A 7,172-nucleotide genomic window follows, 5' to 3' on the forward strand; every position below is an offset into this window, starting at 1 on the left:
ATCATCTTGTTGCTTGCTAAAATCCTTAGGCCGTAATATGAAGAAACCTAGTCTGCTTATGACATGGTAAGGAGCCACAGAGTACGAAATGACCTACTCCAGCTTTGCCAATGTCTTAATCACTGTGTGATGCTGTTTCTAGATGCTTTAACAAAGCCTGTTTTAATCATCTACTCACAGGTGGTAGATGCCCCTTGTACATATTTTCAATGCTGTCTGCATCTTTCCTTCATAACTCATCATAATTTGACTTATATTTACTGTGGTTCTTTCCAAAAATTATCTGGAAATTCTATGAGTGAAGTCACAATCTTCACTACAAACAGGAATTGAATATAATTTTTGAAAAAAAATTCATAATTGTTAACTTTATAATTTTTAATGCATATTTGTTCAAAAGAATATTTACCTCTATTTCCTATTATTATCAATTGATCTGTCTTTCACAGAAATCCAACTTACATATACCTTAAAATGTATATACTTGGCCAGCTGTATTGTCCAGCACCATGATGCTTTTATTTCTAGTACCATTCCATATATTTGTAGAAAAAACATGTATATTTGGTTGATTTACTATAACAACCCATTACTTAAATTTGAGATACAGAGACTTGTGATTTGTGTCTTTGATGGGTTACTATTTTCAACCTCAAGTATTAAAAATAGGATATTTTTGCATCTAAAAATTACCTGAAATAATGAGATAAAAACAGGTATTACGTCTTAAATTTGTCATATTTACCACTAAAGCACAGAAAAAAATGGAAATTTATACTTGCTGTTAGTACATGTACAAATGTTCACAAGAGGGGCAATCTGATCTTAGGATAATTTTTCCAGTAATATTTTATACTTATCGTATATTGAGTTATATTTAAAAGTATAGTGCAGAAAACTTACTTATTAGGATATTTTGTAGCTTTATGTTTAAAATAGGTTAACATAATATTTTTACATTGTGTTCTCATAGTAATACCAAATGTAGTAAATTTAGAGAATGTTGTATAAAAATTAGAGTAGTTCTCAGAAAGCAAGTAAAAGTTTCTCATTTTATTCCTCTGCAGTTGAGATAATTAATGATGTATTTTAAATACTTTGTAACCTTCATACACCAGGTACCCTGCTAATAATTCCAAAATTAAACATCTTTCGTATTTTCCTTTTGTAATTTTTGTGCATAAAACATTAACAGTGATATTTAAAGATAATATTCTTAGTCAAATATGAATCATTAGAAGTTTGAGAAATTCCTTTCCATTTCCTACTCAGATATGAATGTTTCAATAACTGAAATATTATTCAATAAGTGATCAAAATAAGATAATAAAAATTATATAAACATTTTACTATAGAAGAAATAAGCTAATTTCTAATTTACACTAATATTTTTCAACATTGGCAAAGAGAAGAGAACAAAATAACATGTAGCAGCATGGAGGCATTATAATGACTACGCATGATTTAGAAGTTACATTCATTGAATTGTGAAAAGCGTAAGTAAAATGTAATTCTAAGCCTTGGATAAAGAGGGGAGGAAAAATAGAATAATAGGTGTGTTTGGTAAAGTAGAGCAAAAAGAGATGATTGTTTCTTTGAAATTTTAAAGTAATACTAAGGGCCACTTTATTATTCTCCCTCTGGGAAGACAAAGTAGATGTAATCCTTCTTACTCTCTCTTTTAAGTACAGCTAAAAACACTGGAACTTAAAAATAATAAATAACAATAAATAAGAAATAATTTAAGAGACACTTAAGAAGACTCTGAAAGGTGGAGAGAAGTTGGACCTCGTAGAGACCAGGATCCAAAGGGATGCTACAGTGGTGAGTCCCCTAAATTTTTTATTTTTGCATTATATATGAAAATTTTGAAATTGAGAAAATCAGCAGTCTGGGAACATCAATAAGAATGGACAGAGAAATATCCTACCCCCGCCACAAAAAGCCTCCTTTTTTGAAGCAAAAGGGCCAAGAGAAAGGATGTTAGGAGGGTCAACTTTTAGAGAATAACATCTTTACTCAAGCTAAATAACACAGAAAATATCTATGGCCCAGCTCCCATCCTTGAAAACACAATCAAGTGGGGCACCTACAATTTTACCCTTACCAGGATACGATAAGACACTTCGACATCATCTTTTGGACAGTCTTGGAAATAAATAACCCATGAGTAAAGAACAAATCTTAGATTAAATTTCTAAAAATTACATTGAAGTGCATATAAATAAAACATAAATATTTCTTGAATGAAGTCAAAGCAAAAAAAAGAAGAAAACATACGCATATATTAGAACAAAAGTCTCCAATTCAAAATAAATGCTCCCATGGCAAGTGCCCAGTAAAGAAAAAGAGCAAAATGAATCCAAAGGAAGCATAACTTACTTTATATGTATTTTCTTGTAACTCTATTGTTCTGCACCATGACTATATAAATGCTAAAATCCTGGATATGATATTGCACTATAATTTTGCAGGATGTTACCATTGATAGATATTTGGTAAAAGGTGTTCTCTAAGTATTACTTCTTATAACTACATGTTAGCTCTACAATAATCCTAATTTTTAAAATAAAAATAAATATAAAAGAGAGCAAAAACTCCCAGCTACTCAGGCGATTGTTGTTATTCAATATTGACTTCCATTACGATGTTGAAATACAATTTGATTTGTATTTGAATTTACCACACAGCTGGAAGTGAATCCCACTAACATAATTTCCATAAAATTATCTACTCTCTTTCTTTTTTATCTTAATTTTTGGGGACATTTTGTTAACTGTCTTGGGTTTTATTTAATCCCTTTGGTCCAATATTTATCAGAGACACATTTCTAAAAAAACAAAAACAAAAACAAACAAAAAAACTTGAATAAATAAATAGAAACTTAGATTATTTCCATATTTAAACAAGCAAAACAAAACAAAAGTCGAATTTGAGTAGCAAAGCAAATTACAAAAGAAATTTCTCACAAAACACTGCCAGTTAATTTTGAATTTAAAACCTATACTGTATATTGGTTTTGACCCATGTATTTAGTACAATTAGTGAAATGCATAGGAAATATAAACACCAGACTTAGACTAGGAGCTTTGTGACAAGATACGAGGAAGTAAATTGATGGATTAGGTTGTTCTCTGAAAAATGGCAGAATTTTCACTTTATTACCTTTTTGAAAGCTGGTGTAAAAATATGTTAGTATTTATTGTATTATTAGTCCTATATATTTGAATCATAAATATTAACTCAAAAGTTTTTCTTTAAGTCCTATCATCTTTATTATTGATGCAGGATTATTTTCGGAGCCACTTTGCCCACTGGAGGCCAACGCAGCTGGCAACACATTTTCTCGGGACTCACTTGGGCCCTGGCCTGTCGCAAGAGGTGCCCTGCTCACTCTGCTCCCTGGACTCTGTCCATCTTGCAGTCCAGCATGCATCCCCTGGCCACCATGACTGCGTGCTCAGCCTGCAGTGGGAGTGGGTATGAGAGCATGCGAGACCAGGGGCCACTCGGCCATTCCAAGCACTAGCATAGGAGTACACTTCATGCAGGACTTGAGGCTGGATCAGGCATGTCGCAAGCAACTCCCATGGGGGACTCTAGTATCCAGACCAGAGGAACACAGTGGCACCTGAACAGGAATGCCAGTGACTCCAGAGCCCCAAAGTGAGTGTTACAGCATGCAAACAGCTCTTTCAGTCCCGCTGCCCCACTCTGGCCCACAACTCTTGGGCTGGTCTGGCACCATTGCTGCTTCCCATCAAGTGCGACAGCCTTTATTGTACCTGCATTTGATGGGTCACAGGTTCTTGTCCTATCTACAAAAAAATGAGGTTACACTGACAATTGAAGGGTGAGAAGGACAGAGAAAAGTTTTATTGAGCAACAGAACAGCTCCGGGTGAAGAAGAGACTCGAAGCAGGCGGTTTCTTGACCAAAGGAAGCTAATCCCCCTCCAAGTATTGTTGAATCTGGGGATTTTGTGGGCTAAGAATGGGGAAGTGTGTACTGATTGGTCCATGAGTATGCATAAAAAGCTAAAACACGCAGGGATGTCCCTGGCCCTGCCACACTCTCTTCTTGGTGCCCCTCTGTTCTGGTATGCAATCTCAAACTTGGTCTGGAGACCAAAGGCTCACCTAGTTTCTCTTGTCCAAGACCCTTCTTCTCAAAGCATTCCACAGCACTGCTGCCCAGGAAGCCAGCAGTCTGCTAGCTAAATTTAAAGATTCAAAAGATAGGAATGAGCTAGGCTTGAAAGACATGAATGAAGCAGGACCAGAGCATCTCCCAGTCAGATTTCATGACTGTGTTAAAAACCAATTAGGGACAGATAGATATATGTAAAATAGGCGAAGGATGGAGCTCAATCTGAGGAAAGCACGCCAAACTGGAAGAAGAGACGTTCCCAATCTTGTCCAGAGATCCATCTAAGACTTGCAGCTTGGTTTCTAGCTTTAAACTGTCTTTGGCTTAAAGGTGGGGTTTCACCAGGGACCCGCCTCTCTCTGCCTAGGCTCTTGATTACCTCCTGCCACTATCATTATTTACTATTTCTTATTATTATCTTTATTATACATTGGCCTTATAATCTTAAAATTTTAATCCTTTGTTAGTGGACACATGATCTGTCTCCATCTGACCTGAGTTTACCATCCAGTTTCCTCCCCCAGCTTCCCAAGCCTTGTCCATCCCTGGATATTAATCTCTAATACATTGATGAAATAAATTCTAAATTTACATGATAATAATTTGCTTCCTCTACCTTTAGCAATTTTTTCCTTACTATCCAAAACAATTTATTCCATTACAACTTGTATTAAATCCTCTATTAATAAGAACTGTCCTACAGCTGAAACTTTTGAATGTAGCAAGCAATTCTGACACTCCTCTCCCCAACACATTAGGATACAGTATTAATATTCATCAGTATTAATGGCATAGTGAATGTCAACATGAAGTGTTCTGGACTAGACACAGATTAATTATTATTATTTACATTTTAATAGCTATTGGTCCTTTTTGCCTCAATTTTTATCTTTAGTATAATATAAGGAAAGACAAATTTAAAAAATCTCTTATACAAGTAGTCAGATCCTTCTTATGCAAGCGACAAAGACTAAAAAGTGAATTGTTCTTTGCTTTTAGAACACAAAATGACTATTCTATCTCCTCATTTTCTGAGAGTGCTTCTTGGAAAAGTACAGAGAATGGGTCCTTACTCCAGTCCTTTGGTATGAAAGTAGATTTCCAAGAGGCAGATAAGTTCAGTATCCTCAGCCAGGTTTGCCTCCAAGATAATGGGCCTCATTTGCCCTTGAAATATAAACAAATATCTTTGGAGTTAGGTAAATGTCCATGGAGTTATTTCACTATCAATACAGCTGCAAATTAACTTGCAAGCCTGGTTTAAGACCAGGATTCCACTTTTTCAGGAAAACGTTTTCAGAAAGCCATGACTGTGCAGACTCACAAAAGTATTTTCTCTACACTCAACTTCAAACAAGGAAAATTGAATTTAAGTTTTTTAAAAGAAAATCCTTAGACAAATTAAGTTTCACAGAATTTAACTGAGCAGAAAACAACTGGAGAATATAGCAGGCCTTTAACCACAACAGGTTCCAAGAAACTCCAGGATTTCCACGTGGTTGAAGATTTATGAATAGAAAAAAAAAGTGACATACACAAAACAGAAACAACCAGACTGGTTACTGCTCAGCCTTTGCCTTATTTGAACATAATCTGAGACTTTGATCACCTGAAGTATGGTGATTGGACCAAGAGAAATTTACAGTCTGTTTATACATCCAATTAAGTTATAGTTCACTATGTACAGAGAAACCTTTAAGCCAAACTTAAAATATGTAAGGAGTCAGGTATAGGCTAAACTTAACAGATTTAAAGGAAGGAATGGAAAGTCATAAATTGAGCATATAACATATTGATACCTACTCTCTTAAAGTTCCTGGCCAGGCCTGAGAATTAAATTGACATAAGATAGGTAAGAGGAGAAAAGCATACACATTTAATATAAGTTTACATGACATAGAAGCACTCATAAGGAAATAAAGATCCAAAGAAGTGGCAAAGCCCAAAAGCTTTTATATTATGTTGAAAAATAGAGGCAACTGTGGAAAAGTAACTAAATTATGTGGGAAGGATAAAGGAAAAGAGGAATTATTTCAATAAAGTATGATTGTGCCAAACTCTCTTGACTATGACTCCCCCATGAAGAATATTTTCTCCTGATATAAGAGGGGCATCTTTCACATGGGAGATTTCAACTCTTTTCAAGAAGCAATAGGGGAAATTAGAATGCCCTTCTTGCATCTGTTGTTTTTCAAATCTTTTTAGTTTGAAATACTTCTTATACGAAAAACGCATATTTTTGCAGTCATATTCAGCCACCATTTATTGTGTATGCAAGTACTTTTTGAAGAGATTTTATGACATACTTGGATTTTTTACATGCTTGGAACCATTTGGAAGTAGACTAAGACTCTTAAAGAAATAATGTATTGGTTATTGTCTTATTTCATTCCCATATCTAGGGATGGGATATTTTGAGTACTTGGAATCATTTGGAAGTAGACTACAGTAATCTCTTATTTAGATCATATCATATCTCAGGATGGGATTTTTTACATGCTTGGAACCATTTGGAAACAGACTAAGGTTCTTATAGGACTAACTTAATGTGCTGGTTATTGTCTGATTTCCTTCCCATATCTTGGATGGCATCTTGTAATACTTCTTTTCATTCCATTTCCTTTACAGGCCCAAGGACTCTACCTGCTTTCTCCTTTGCAGTTCCACCTCATTCTGTACCTTTTCTTGGGTTTCCTACCTCTTAAAACTTTGCTGCATTGCCAGGGCAAAATGTTTCTCATGTCCTGCAAAGAAAAAAAAAAAAAAAAAATCAAAGATTTTTCACTGATTAGCACAAAAAAATAAAGAAGGCAGCGGGGTGCTATGGTTCACTCCTGTAATCCCAGCACCTTGGAAGGCTGATGTTAGGAGTTCAAGACCAAGCTGGCCAACAGAGTGAAACTCCCATCTCTACTAAAAATATGAAAACTATCTGGGTATGATGTTGAGTGCCTGTAATCCCAGCTACCCGGGAGGCTGAGGCAGGAGAATCACTCGAACCCAGAAGTCAGAGATTTCAGTGA

This window comes from Cebus imitator, unplaced genomic scaffold (assembly GCF_001604975.1).
Source record: "Cebus imitator isolate Cc_AM_T3 unplaced genomic scaffold, Cebus_imitator-1.0 Scaffold7, whole genome shotgun sequence".
In the NCBI taxonomy this organism is placed as follows: Eukaryota; Metazoa; Chordata; class Mammalia; order Primates; family Cebidae; genus Cebus; species Cebus imitator.